Below are 15,826 nucleotides of genomic sequence, written 5' to 3'. Positions count from 1 at the left end.
CATACTAAAATTTGTGGGATACAGTCAAAGTAGTACTTAGGGAAAATTTGTATCACTAAACATGTACATCAATAAAAGACCAAAAAACAGATCAATGAATTGGACATGCAACTAAAAAAACTAGAAAAAAAAATTGCTCCCCCAACTAAACACCAAGTTAGAAACCCTGAAAATCAAAGGGAAGATTAATAAAACTGAAAGTAAAAAAGTCATTGATCTAAAATAACAACCACAAACTAGATGTTGGTTTTAATGAAAAAAATCAATAAAATAGACAAATAATTGTTATTTTGATATGGTAGGATGTGACCTAACTTCCCACCCTTTGATTGGTTGATCAAATACTCCTTGAGGTCAGACCATGGCCTGCTTTAGGGGAGAAAACTATGACCCCCTACCGTATTGGTTACTGTTCTACTCTGTCATTACTTTTCAACCAAGATGAGTGAAGCAATTCATCCTCCTATTTTGATATAAAAAAAGAAAGAAAACTCAAATGATCAGTAACAAAAATGAAAAGGATTAGTGTAGCACCAATAAACATGAAAGTACAGCAATTATTTGGAGATATTTTGCCCAATTATGTCGTAAAACTGACAATCTAAGTGAAATGGATGTTTATAAAAATATAAATTGCACAGGTTAGAAGAAAAGAACAAAATAGAAAAGAATACTTGAATAACCCTATCTTAGAAAAAATAAATTGAAGAAACCATAAATGAGTTCCCCAAGAAAAAAATTCCCCAGTACAGATAGATTTACAAATGAATTCTATTAAACATTTAAGGAATAATTAATCCTTATACTATACAAATTGTTTAAAAATTTTTTTAGATACATAATTTTTCTATGATGCAAATATTGCTTTCATATTTATATCAGGGAGAGCAAAACCAGAAAAAAATTATAAAACAATTCTTCTAATGAATATTGATGCAAAAATTTTAAATAAAATTCTAGCGAGAAGATTACAGTAATATATCAAAATTTAATACACCATGACCAGGTGATACTTTTACCAGGAATGCAGGGCTGGTTTAATATTAGGAAAACTATCAGCATAATTGATCACATCAATAACAAAGACAATAAAAATCCCATGATTGTATCAAGAGTAGCAGAAAAAGTTTTTGACAAAATACAACACACATTCCTATTAAAAATACTAAAAGGCATAAGAATAAATGGAACTTGCCTTAAAAATATAAGATGTATCTATCTAAAATCAAGAGCAAGAATTATCTGTGATGAGAATAAGGTAGAAGCCTTCCCAATAAGGTCAAGGTGAAACAAGGATGTCCGTTATTACCTCTGTTATGCAATATTATGCTAGAAATGCTAGTCATAGCAAAAAGACAAGAAAAAGAAATTGAAGGACTAAAAATAGACAATAAGGAAACAAAACCATTACTTTCTAGATAATATGGTGGTATACTTAGAGAATCCTAGGAAATCAACTAAAAACCTAGTTGAAACAATAAACAATTTTAGAAGTTGAAGGATATAAAATAAACTCACACACATCATCAACATTTCTATGTTTTAACAGCAAACCCAGCAAAAAGAAATAGAAAGAGGAAATTCCATTTAAAATAAGTGCAGACAGTATAAAATACTTGGGAGAAGTCTATCTGCCAAGACAAATTCATAGACTATGCATATTAACACATTTACAAAACAAATTTCATGTAAAGATATATCTAAACATTTGGAAAAATATTAATTGTCCTTGGGTAAGCTGAACCAATATAATAAAAAGACAATTCTACCTAAATTAATTTACTTATGAAATGCCATACTGATCAAACTATCAAAAAATTATTTTATTGCACTGGAAAAAAATGGTACCAAAATTGATCTGAAGGAACAAAAGTTGAAGAAAATCAAGGGAATCAATGAAAAAAAATGTGAAGGAAGAAAGCTTAGGAGTACCAGATTTTAAACTGTATTACAAAGTAGGAATTATCAAAACAATATGGTACTGGCTGAGCAGTAGAGTGGTGGATTAGTGAAATAGATTAGGTAACTCAATACACATTAGTAAGTGGTCATAATAATCTAGTGTTCAATAAGCTCAAAGATGCAAGCCTTTGGAAGTAAGAACTCATCATCTGATAAAAACTTCTGGAAAAACTGAAAAGCAGTTTAGCAGAAATGAGACATAAGTCAACATCTCACACAGCATGCCAATATAAGGCCAAAATGCATAAATGTTTTAGATGTATGAGGTGATATCATAAATAAACTAGGGGACCATGAAAAAATTTACCTATCAGATCTATGGATGAAGAAAGAGTGTATAACTAAAGAAAAGACAGAGAGGATTACAGGAAATAAAATGGATAATTTTAATTACATGAAATTTAATAGTTTTTTTTTTCAAAAACAAAACTAATGCAGCCAAAAGTAGAAGGAAAACAGGAAACGCGTATGTGCATAGGGGGAATTTACAGTGTTTCTCTGATAAAGACCTCATTTCTGAAATATATGTGGAATACATGGGACAAACTTACAAAAATAAAGGACATTCTCCAATTGATAAATGGTCAAATGATATGGAAAGACAGTTTTCAGAGGAAGATTTCAAAGCTATCAATAGTCACATGAAAAAATGCTCTAAATAACTATTGATTAGAGAAATGCAGATTAAAAGAACTTTGACATATCCCTTCACAGCTATCAAATTGTCTAACAAAACAGAAAAGTAAAATGATAAAGGCTGGAGGATGTGGCAAAATAGGGACACTAATACACTGTTGTAAATGGATTCAACCATTCTGGAGAAAAATTTGGAATTATATCCTAAGGGCTATAAAACTGTGCATTCCCTTTGACCCAGCAATGCCACTATTAGATCTGTATCTCAAAAAAACCCCCCAAAAAACAAAGGAACTAGAAAAGGACCTATATGTACAAAACTATTTAAGGCAGCTCTTTTTTGTGGCAACAAAGAAGTGGAAACTGATGGGATGCCTATTAATTGGGGAATGGCCAAAGAAGTTGTGTTCTATGATTATGATGGAATGCTATTATGTTCTAAGAAGTGGTGGGGAAGATGATATCAGAAAAACCTAGGAAGAGTTATATGAACTGATGCACAGTGAAGTGAACAGAACTAAGAGAACACTGTACATAGTAACAGCAATATTGTAATGATGTAGCTCTGAATGAGTACTCTGATCAAGATAATGAAGCAAGACAATTCCAAAGACCCATGAGCAAAATGCTATCCACCTCCAGAGAGAACTGATGAACTCCGAGTGCAGAATGAAGCATATTTTTTTACTTTCTTCAATTAAAAAAATTTTGTTTTGTTTTTTGCAAAACGGCTAATATGAAAATGTGTTTCTCATGACTTGACATTTATAATTGATATCACATTACTTACATTCTCAGTAGGTGGGAGGGAGAGAGAGAATTTGGAATTAAATGTTTTTTAAAAATGAATGCTAAAAATGAGCATTAAAAAGTTAAAGAAGTGTCCTGTAGGCATATCAAACTTAGCATATCCAAAATAGAACTCATTATCATTCCCGTCTAAACCCTTCCCTCTTCCAAACTTCCTTGCTTCTTTGGAGCATAGCATCATACTTTCAGTGACCTATTTTTGTCAACTTCAGTGTCATCCCTGGCATCTCTGACTATATAATCAACTGTCAAATTTTATTGTTTCTATCTTCCCAACACCTCTCACATCATTCTCTTCTTTTGACTCACGTAGCTACTACCAAGTTCAGCTCTCATCACCTCTATCCATACTATTTCAACAACCTCATAATTGTTTCCTCTGCCTAAAATCTAGTCCATCTCCACAAACTGCCACTGCGATCACCCTAAAATTTGGATCTCATTATGTTACCCCCTTTGTGCCCTGAAGTATACTTTTATGGTTCTCCATTACCTCTAGGATTCAAATATCAGCTCCTTTGTCTAGCATGAAAACACTACAAGCTGGCCCTTCTTTAACTTTCTAATCTTACACGTTACTACTCCACTTCATATCCTTGACCACCCAGCCATATGTAGCTGATTTGCTATGCTTCACATATAATACTTCATCTTCCATATCTTTGAGTATGCTGTCCCCCATGCCTGGAATACTCTTCTCATGGTGCCTCTTAGAATCCTTTAAAACTCAACTCCAATTCCACTCACTCCAGTGGATCTTTCCTGATCCTCCAGTTGCTCATACCTTCCCCTCTCAGGTTACCACAAATGTGTTCTGGATGTGCCTTATATATACTTATATATACAAGTTTTCTCCCCTATTAGAAAGTAAGCTTCTTGAGGACACTTTTTTTTTATTCCCCACAGCATGTAATAAATATTTAAGAAATGCTTGTTGACTGAAAGACTTTCAAATCCTTCCCTGCCCATGTTTACTCAACCACACACAGTTTAGCAGGAAATAGTATGAGGATACTTAAAGTCATATACGTATAGGACAGAGCCATATTCATGGTTCCCTATGTTTGGGTTGATCTTTTAATCAATCAACAAGCATTTATTAAGTTTTTGTGTTTAGCTAGTATTTGAGTAATGTCTTAAAGCTTCTAAGAGCTTTAGTAACATTCTTTTACTTTCATGTCCTCACAACAATCTTGTGAGGTAAGTGCCACTATTATCCCCATTTTACAGATGAGGAAAATGAGGCAGACAGATGTTGAGTGACTTGTCCAGGGACACAGGATGAATTTCTAAGGTCTTCCCAACTCCTTGTGGAGTATTTGATCTCCTGTATCACCTAGCTGCTTCTTTGTGTTACATATGTGCTAAGCAGTGTGGATACCTATACAAAGTAAGATGGTTTCTGCCCTCAAGAAGCTTGTATTCTACTACAGGATACAACGTGTTCCCAAACAAGTAAACAAAGGATATTTGTAGGATCCATACATAACAATTTGGGGAGGGGACACTAGCCACCAGGGCGAATTAGGAAAGACTTCTTGAAGATGACACTTGAACTGAGGCTTGAGGGGAAATGGGAGTTCTAATAGGCAGAAGTGAGGAGGGATCAAAAAGACAGGAGAGGAATATTGTGGATGTGGAACATTCCATAAGCAAGCATTGAGTTTATGTGTGTGAGGATTAGGGTGAAGAGAGGTGGAGGAGGTAAAGAGTTAGCAGTCTGGGAAGACAGGCTGGTATTTGGCTTGGGAAGGGCTCTACTATGTAAGTATCTATAAAGGTCAAACAGAAGAGTTTGTATTGTCTAGTCAATGAGGATCTATTGAAGTTTCTTGGGTAAAGCAGCACTATAGTTAGATCCCTGTTTTAGGACATCAATTTGGCATCTGTCTGGAGGGTGAATTTTAAAGGGGGAGAAACTAGATGCACAAAAATGAGTTAGGGGCTATTGTAATAGACCAGGCAAGAGGTGATGAGGAACCTGGATTAGGATAGTTGTGATGAGACTAGAAAGAAGGTGACAGGGCAAATGTTGAAGTAGTAGAAATACAAGATACAATAAATGGTTGGATATGGGCAGGGAGACAGAATTAAGAGTCAAAAATGATTGCTAGATTGTGTAGCTAGGTTATTGAGAGAATGGTGGTATTCTAGAAATAGGAATTTCGACTTCCTAATCCAGTCCACACCAATAAACATTGATTGATTACAATTAGAACAACAATTAGTTCCAATCATTGCTTTGCCACCTATTCTGTGTGATTGTGAGTAAATCATTTAATTTCTCTGAGTCTTAGTTTTCTCACTTATAAAATGAATGTGTTAGAATAGTTGACCTCCAAGTTCCCTGCTAGCTCCATGAATGATACAATGAAGAATTTATGGAAAGGCCATAGGATAGAAAGTAAGAAGGAGCCTCAAGAAATCATATAGTTAAATTCACTAATTTTATAGATAAAGAGAAGCCTATAAAAGAGGTGTTATAGAATCACAAACTGGAAAGGACATCAGAAACCATCTAAACTAATCCTGTAATTTTACAGGTGAGGAAACCAAGGCTCCAAGACTTTCAAGATCATATATGTAAATTGTAAACCAAGGATTCAAATCTTGATTCACCTTCAAATCTGTCACTCTTCTCATGTTACTGAGGTCACAAGGTAAGTAATAGGAAATAGAATTTTAACCTAGATCCTGTAAGGTTAGATCCAGTATTCTTTGTCTCAACTTACACAGATTCTAGGAGAAAAATTCATACTGAATGATAAGGAATGGATTAGTTGTGACATGTAATGATTGATGGAATATCTTCTTGATGGAGATTACAGATCCATTAAAGTATCTGACTATTTTTTAGTTGACTCTCCAGGTTATATCAAACACTATGTTACTCTGCTCATTTACTTCTGTATTTTGTTGTTCAGTCATTTCAATAGTATCCAACTCTTCGAGACACCATTTGGGATTTTCTTGGCAAAGATACTGGAGTGGTTTGCTGTTTTCTTTTCCAGTTCATTTTCCAGTTGAAAAAACTGAGGCAAACAAAGTTAAGTGACTTGCCCAGAGTCACACAGTTAATAAGTGTCTGAGACTGGATTTGGATTTAGGTCTTCCTGACTCCAGATTCAGTGCTCAATCCATTGTGTCACCTATCTACCTTTCTGTATATTGCATACCTAATCAATTACATTGATCAGCCATTCTATTTCTTATCGAACACTATTGCTTTGATGACTATCACTTTATAATGTAGTCTGAGATTTGGTACTGTTAGCTTTTCAGTTGATTCTCTAAGACTTTCTAAGTATACCAATGTAGTGCCAATGCGATACTCACTGCAGCCGTTATGGATATGCCTGCATATTTTCAGGGTAAATTTGCAAAATATGAACTCTCTTCCTCAAAAACAAGACCAAAATATTTATTCAGATACCAGAAAGCCAGTTCCACCATGATAACAATGAAGTACGTACACATTACCAATAAAGAAAGGACCACCATCTTCAAGCCTTCCCTTCATTAGGCCTCCTCACAAACAAGCTCCCTTAGGCAAAATACCCCTCTCTCACTCACACTAGCTGTTCTCTCTCCCAGCTCCACCTCACTCTCTCTTCCTGCTGCACCCTTCCTGCTCCACTAGTTGGGCAAACTCTTCCCGCCATGGGCTTCATGTGACTCAAGCTGTGGGCTGGGCCAAAACTCAAAGCAAGTCACACGGGCCTATTAAGGGGCAGGGAAGATCTTCAAATTCCCTAAACATTATAACCAAGATATACTCAAAATATGATTCAGACATATAGTATGATATAAATGACTAGGCAAAACCAACAAAACCAGAGAACTCAGGAACCAGTAAAAAATTTGTTGGCATGAAAACACGTAATTGTTGCTCATTCTAATGATTTTCAGCAAGACTCTTTAATTTCCAAACCAGGATCACTCAGAGAGTTGGTCCCAATGACAGCATTCTATACCAAAGGGTTAGGTTTCTAGGCAAGGTGTTTTCTTACCACCAGTTATGTGGGTTAGGGTTAAGGTGTTGTGTTACACTCACTTTCCAACCTGGGGGTACTGCCCTCTCTTCCCTCCTCATCTCAGTCTACCTCTAGGCAATATTTGTTTTTTATTTTTGAATTATAAAGGATTTGGGAGCACAGTCTTTTTGTGCTTCCTTGTTCAAGTGTTTCCTTTCCCTGGCAATGAGGGTGGGGCAGGGGTTACATTAACCAAGAAAACAAAGCATGGAAAAGACATTTTTGGAGCACATGAGAGAATGTATTTCCCCTTCATAGTCATACCCTAAAACTTGACCCCTCCAATGAATTCTTTTGCAAAACAGAATTTCAAAACTGAAAGTTACCTTGGAGACTATTCATTTTGCAGAATCAGTCCATCAAAATGCATTTATTAAAGTGCCTACCTTTACTTGGCCCTCCACTAGACATCGAGGTTACAAAGATAAAAATGACACAGTTCCTGAGGCGTGTACATTCTGTCAAGAGACTGTGGGAATTAAAATTGTCCAACTTACAATAAAAGAGACCGAGGCAGAGCTCTGAGCCACTGGCACTTATTAAAGGGTCCATGGTCCCCACTAATGAAGTAGACCTCAGACTTCCTCATGATCTGAGATGCCTCCTTCTTCCAGTACCTTGTTTTTTATAGGGTTTGATATTCAAATTGCAAAAGAGGCATGACAAAATACAGAATCTCACTGATTGATAAATCTTGCTCTTGAGGACCAAAAATGGCATATTAGCAGGGGTGGGGCCACAGGTTGGGCAAAGTATGGGGCACATCCACTAAGTGGTCATAAAATGGTCACTTGCTCAAGAGAGGTCTGGAGGTACAAAAAAACATTTGGGGACTTTCTAAAGCATCAAGGCATCCCACTGATGCTGGGTTTGAATGTTGAATTTGAGTAAAACAGGATGGAGATATCTTTCTCAGCATTCTCATGGTTGTGCAAATGAAACTCATAACTTGGTACACAAGAAGTGAATATTACATTAAAGTTTGAGTCCCACTATAAGAACTTATGCATCTGTGTGTGATTTATGTAGATTAGTAACTGATTCATACCAATTGGACTAGGGTAGAGGTCCAAATGAATTATTTCTCACAAGACAAATGTCAAATTATATCTTAGAAACTTCATTTGGAAAAGACTTTAAAGGTCAACTAATCCAACTTCCTTCTCCTTAGAGTAATCTCTTTTATATACCACTTTTCATAGGTGGATCATCAAATCTCTGCTTGAACATTTTCAATAATGAGGGAGCTCATTACTTCACAAAGCTACCTATTTCTTTTTTGGATTACTCTAATTGTTGTAAAAGGGCAGCTCGGTAGTGTAGTGGATAGATTGCCAAGCCTAGAGTCAGAAAGACTCATCTTCATGAGTTCAAATCTGGCCTCAGATACTTACTAGCTGTGTGACCCTGAGTGAGTCACTTAACCCTGTTTGCCTGTTTCCTCATCTGTAAAATAAACTGGAGAAGAAAATGGCAAAATCACTCCAGTATCTTTAAGAAAATCTCAAATTGGGTCACTGAAAATGATCAAACAAAAACAACAATAATTGTAAAATTGTTCTTCTATTGAATCAAAAATCTGCCTTCTGTAACTTCCACAATTTGATGCTTGTTCTTAGCTGCTAAAGCAAATCTCTCTTCCACATGACAGCTGCTGAGATGTTTGGAGACAGATATCCTATCATCATCCACAGTTCTTGTAACTGTTCTACATATAACATGATTTTGAGATCTCACCTCGTCCTTCTCTAGACACACTCAGTTTCTCAATGTTCATCTTAAAATGTGATGTGTAGAACTACATACATTCTAGATGGTCTGAGTAGCATACAACACAGTGGAATGACTACCTCACTTGTCCTCAGTATTACATATCCAAGGAGAGTCAGTATATATGGGGTGTTAGACTTGAAATGAGGATGATCTGAGTTCAAATCTTGACATTTGCTAGCTATATGATCATAGGCAAGTCATTTAGACCATGTGATCTTCAGTCGTCTATAAAATGAATATGTGAAGATAATTATACTTGTGGAACTTACTCTGTACCTACTTCACAGAATTATTGTAAGCCTGAAAAGAAACAAAATATGTTAAGAGCTTCATAAATCTGAGAAAAGCTTCAGGAATAGTAATCCAGTATTCCAGGATTTCAGCAACCAAAGATCATATCGGCTTATTTTGGCAGCTTTATCACACTAATGATTCATATGGAGCTTATGATCAACTAAAAAACTTGGCAATTTTTGTTCATCTTTTTTTTTTTTTTTTTTTGGCTTGGACAGTTCCCTCCTAGGTGTCTCATCATGTCTCACAAAAGTTAAACAAAAATGCAAAATCTGCTTTGTGTTGAAACATGCTCGTTGTCAAATCCTAGGTTTATCGTGGCTTAGGAAGACGATGAAAGTGCAAACTTCTGATTACGGTGCTTTTCTTGACTTAAGGGTCCCATAACCACCTACATCAATGTGTGACCAGATTCCATGTCATGCTACTGATTTTTTTAGCTATCATTTATTTATAGGAGCGTGCTGGTAGAGAAATGTCAAAACTTCCAGGTGACACTTATGCTTACTATGTGGTTCACTTAGAAAAATAAATATATTGTAATATATTGAAATGTTGTAAGCTCTATCTTCTCATATTTTAAAGAGCACATAAATTCTCATCTGTGCAACCAACCACCAGCGAATGACGAACAAAAATTACCAATCTGTGCTAGTTTTCAATCTCTTTGTCCCTGAATAGTTATGTTCTCCAAGGTTTTGCAAGGAAAATCAGGAAAGACCTCCCTCATGAAGTAGATGGCACTTTTTTGAGGTGGGACTGGGCCTTTCTGACTGCAGGTAACATGTTCTGTCAGTATCTTCACACAGTATTAAAAGTCAAGAGATTTTGAGAGACCTTTTCAAAACTATAGCTAAATTTTTATCAGGTGATGTGTTGATATTATAAAAGTGAGTTGGGGAAAATGGGTTAAGGGCACAGATATCATCGAACACACATGGGATTTTCACAAATGACAAGAATCAAGTGATTTTCTAGTCTTAGTACTTGGAAGAGAATATGTTTCCATGGCAAATTCTCCCCATCATACATGAGTTGTATATTTTCTGGTTGAAACATTTAAATGTTTGGCAATTTTTCCAAAAGACACAGCTTATAAAGAGAAGGAGCCATTAGCTACTTAATCCACATCTGAATAAGGGTTTCATTTTTCATTTGGTGCTGAGTAAATCCAGTATTCCTCAACTCCAAAGTTATAAAAGGAAAAGGGAAATTTCTGGGAAGTATTACTACCCTCCTAATGGATGAGAAGCAACAGAAGCATTGTAACAACATTGAACAAAGTGATATTATGATTATTTTCAAGAAATCATAGAAGTTTAGAGCTACAAGAAACCTTAGAGGATATTTAGTTCACTTAACATACGAAGAATTTAATGAATCATTTAACAAATGAAACATTTGAGGCCCCTCCAAGGAGATGGCATACCTAAGATCACACCCCCAATTAGTGTCAGAACCAGAATTAGAAGCCAATGAATGTCTAAAAACATGTCTAATGCCCCTGTTAGTAATATTTTACCTCTTAAGAAAAATCAGATTACATTTTAACTATAATGTTATGGAATAAATAAAATCTTTTTTTGTTTTACCATTGGTTATGAGGAAAATCTAAGTAACTATTCAGGGAACTCTATGATGTGATCAGTTTCACTTGAATATTATTTTAAAATGATGCATTAAATAGTTCTTTTATAAACCTGATATCATATCAGGAACTCATATTAGAAGAGGCATGTTATTTCCAGCCCCAGAAAATAAGTCAATCACTTAGTATTCCTGTAGCTTTCTCCAGACCCCCATTTCTCACTTTCTAGTATTCAGGTCTACTTGCACATCTCGTTAATGCTTCAAACTCTAAAAGTTCAAAATTGAATTAATCATCTTAATACTCCCTTCCCCACCAGATTGCATCCCTCTTCCTGATTTCTCTATTTCTGTTAAATCTATCACTGCCTTCTAGTTATTCAGATGAAAATATCTAAGTCATCTTTGACCTCTCTGGTTTCTTTGCTTATCTACATCTAACCAATCACCAAATCTACTGATTATGAATTCTGCAGTTTCTTTAACATTTTCTCCCTCCATTTCATTTCTATTTCTACCACCCCTTTCAGGTCCACATTTTATCCCACTGGGATTATCTCAATAGATGAGTCTCTTTACTTTTAGTTTTATTCTTTCCAAACTAGCCCAGAATGGTCAATCAATAAATACTTATTAAGCACTTCATATATGCCAGGCACTGGCTAAGGGCTAGGGCTGAGGATAGAAAGAATGACAAAGAGTGGAATGTCATAGGAACACAGGAGAAAGTCAGACAAAGTACTCTAGGAAAATTCCAGGAGGGAATGGTATCTTGCTGCCAGGGGAGATCAAGAAGGCGTCTGAGAGGAGGTGATTATTCTTCATGGTTTTGCATTGAAATGCCTGCATGAATACAGAAGTCAGAGTACAGGATTAGACTGGGGAATGGGTGGGAGCCTAGTTTGTTCTGTACATAGAGAAGCATGAAATTCAGTTGGAAAGGAAAGTTGGAGCCAAACTATGGAGGGCCTTACAACTCATGCCAAGGAGTTTTCATTTAATTCTATGGGCTATAGGAAGTAACTGAAGAACTTTGAGCAAGGGAGTAATAGAAAACAGGCTTACATATCAGGAAGATTGTTTTGGCAGTTGTGTGAAGATGGATTTAAAATTTTTAATTAATTCATAGTAATTGATAGCAATATTCACTTGATTTTCGGTCTTGTGCTCAGGATGATTTGTAGTTCTATGTATAAACACATGCTATGTAAAAATATGTAATAACTTTTGAGAATATCTCCAGGGGAGTATTTATACTTTACATGTGTTTCAAGAATAAAATCCAGAACCCAACTCATAGACTAGTAAAGTTTCAGGACTGGAAGCAGCTTTAAAGATCACCTAGTCCAATTTCTTCATTTTATAGGAAACTGAGATGCAGGAAGTTGAAATGATTTGCCCAAGGTTGTCACATCCCCCAACGAATGGAAGATTCTTGAAGATAGGGACAGTTTTGCTTTTGCATTTGCATTCACAGTACCTGGCACATAGTAGGTTTTCATATGTCATTATTGGATTAGAATGGATTAGGATTGGATTGGAGAAGTAGGACTAGAACCCAGATCTGTAGTGCTCTTTCCACTGTGACTATTTAAAAACAAACAACAACAAAAAATGACTGTGAAAATTCTAATTCCTATATGATGATACACTTAACAATGAACTTATATTTAACAATGAAGAAAGAAAAACCAAATTGTCAAAAAACAGGTATACTACAAAGTATAATCATTACATTTAAGAGTGTAGTGGTAGGTCCACACAGAAAACAACTGGCTAGACAACTTATAGCGAATTTAAAATACAAAATCTCATTTGTGTTGAACATTTATTCAGTTCAGTCAGTTTATTAAAATATGCAGGTCATTAAATTTATACAAAAACGGTAACAACAATAACAAATTATTAAACCAATAATGTGATGTCCATCTATTGAGTACAGTATTATACTCAATTTTTTGCTGAATTTTTCATTTTCAACTATTGATTTGGGAATCATGAAGACAACTTCTTCCAATTCAGTTCATTTATTTGGAAGTACATGCTACACGGAGGGCACTGTGCTATATTCTTGAGATGAATAGTTGCATAGTTCTTATTTTCAAACATCTTACAGTCTAGTAAGGAGGCATCCAACATGTACCATCTCCCATGTCCCAAAGGAGAATAGGAAGCAAAGCAACCTGATAAGGAGTGAGTTAGAAAAAAGCCAACAAACTGTGAGATGGGGATAATTAATCTGTCCCTCTCCCACCTCATAGGATTGTTATGAAGACTTCGTGTTGTAAATCTTAAAGTATTCTGTTCCTGTGTGCTAAGATTTTTTTAAACATGTAAATTGTCTGGCATTTTCTGGCATCTGCTCCTTTGAGAAGTTCTTTGCGAATCTAGCCCAGCAGTACTAATTGTGAGCAACACCTAATTCCAGTGAGATAATCATCACCTGTCATTATCAAGGCTTAAGACTAGTCTTTCAATTTTAGGACTGGCAGGAAAATGTATTCAGTCATAAGAAGAAGTTTTGTGTCAGTGGAAATAGTCCTGGATTTGGAGTAGGTTCAAATTCTGCCTATGTCCTTTACTACCCATGTGACTTTGGGCAAGTCACCTAACTGCATCTATAAAGTGAGGAGGCTGCACTAGATGACCTCTGGGCTCCCTTCCAGCTCTAGGATCCCAAGCCACCAAACCTCTCTGGGTCTCAGGATCATTGAGACAATGAGAGGAGTGTACCGGATGTCTTCTAAAGTCCCTTCCCTCTCTAGAATCTTAGACATACTGTTTTTGTAAACATTTTGTTTTTGTGAAGTAGAAGAGAAATGTGTTAAAAATAATACTCTCCAAGAACAAAAATCAGTTTCTCTATGCAGTAGGACATGACCTAGAAGTGTAGTTCTCCAAATGAATTCAGTTTCTTACCAGTTGTTTCTTTACCTGCAGTTAACCATGAATCCAAGCAGTCCATATGCCAGAACCCACAGCCATTGTGAAGCATGTGACAAAGGACTGCAACCAACATGAATAACAATTTTAAGTCTTGGGGTGACAAATAAAACTGATGATCCATCAGTGAAAGAACAGCTGAGTCATTGTCCAATCTCTCTGACATACTATCCCCAGCCAAGTATCAAATGGGAAACTGTCCAGTATTCTTGGTTGATTCAGAAGGGGGGAATCACCTGAAGGTGATGCCACAAAACAATCTCCCCTATCAATCGTGTGCAAACATTGTCATTTACTTTGAATCAGAACTTCACACATGAAAGAGGCTTCCAAGTACCAGTCTACTGAGCATCCTGTGCATCCAAGGGAGGAGGAAAATAGCCATTGGTGAAATGTTACTCTCTCAGGACATAGGTTAATCCCCAGCCATGGCTCTTTCAGGCAACCAAAGTTGAACCCAGTTACTGCTCAAGGGATCCAAGGAATAACAGTGTGACCATAAGGAAGTAACACAATTTTCCAAACATGGTTCAATTTTCTAGAAGATATTTCTGGTACAAAAGCTGAAATCTCCACTGAAATTCCTCTCCATTGTTTCACTGTAGTATGGAGACACTTCTGGATCTTTGAAGCCTATGCCCATCTGTCAAGCAATTAGCAAATATTTATAGATGCTTACTATGTCATGTAGGTCACTGGGCATATAAAGACAAAAAAGAAACAGTCTCTGCTCTTGAGGACTTTCTTTTTTTCCCAGTGGAGTCCAAGTTTCATAGACCCTAAAGCTTTGTGTCTAAGGACTAGCCTAGCCAGAACCGTAACTAATATGGAGCAGCCAGAACTTGGCCCCAGGTACCCATGTAGTGATGTGGTTCCTAAAACCTATTTTCCTCATGTGATCTCTATGGCTCCTTTCTAATCTTCCCTGAATTCTTCCACGTATTCTTAGTATCTTGATCCAAACTGGAGAATTTCAAGTAAATCAATCAGTCAATCAAGAGGAATATACTAACTGCCTCCTGTGTACCCAGCTTTGTCTTAGGTCTTATGGAAGGTGCAAAAGAAGCAGATATGGTCCTTATCCTCAAATTGCTTATAGTCTTATAGAGAGGGAAAAATAACAGACTTTAAATATTATAGAATAACATAAAATTGCAAATAAAGAAATGTGGAGCTGTAGGGTTCAGACTCTAAACGCAGCAAAGTATCAAGAAAGGAGAGATCTGCGAGATGCAGGGGAGTCAGACAAGACTTTGAGGAGATGTTAGATTTACGCCTGTCTTTTAAGAGCTGATTCTACAAGTGGACAAACTTGTAAAATGTAGTGACTGAGGTAAAATATGCCTATTTTTAATGTTTTCCTTAAGGATGGATGGTACTATGTATATGGTATGTTTATCTTCAGATACAGTTTTTTTTAGAGAAATTAAATGAAACAATTCTTCAACTTCAGGGATTCCATTTGTGACCCATTCAATATTTTTTAATACTTTTGTAATTTGAGATGTTGGTTAAATGGTGCATCTTTCTATATGTGTTAGGTGCTTGAAAAAATAAGTATATAAATTTAAATGTCCAGTTGATTAATTTCTTGAAATAATGATCAGCTAAGTTGCAGGGATGCGTTCAAAAGGTGAAATGAGAAACAATCTGTCTTGAAATATTTCTCTCCCAGCCACATCCAATTAGCCCCCAACTAGACTACTGTCAGTCTGCTAATTAACATTTCACTGTACTGTATGTCCTTGAGGATCTAATGCAATCCTCAAAGGTGCCTAATTTTCATT

The 15,826-nt window shown here is 36.0% G+C and overlaps 1 long non-coding RNA gene across 2 annotated transcripts in view; it reads right to left on the bottom strand.

Moving 5' to 3' along the window:
• Nucleotides 1-15,826, bottom strand: part of LOC140501901 (uncharacterized) — a 156,982-nt gene that overhangs the window by 117,586 nt on the left and 23,570 nt on the right. The window lies entirely within an intron of this gene.

Source organism: Notamacropus eugenii, chromosome 4, assembly GCF_028372415.1.
Source record: "Notamacropus eugenii isolate mMacEug1 chromosome 4, mMacEug1.pri_v2, whole genome shotgun sequence".
Taxonomy (NCBI): Eukaryota; Metazoa; Chordata; class Mammalia; order Diprotodontia; family Macropodidae; genus Notamacropus; species Notamacropus eugenii.
This window is presented reverse-complemented; position numbering and strand designations above follow the sequence as displayed.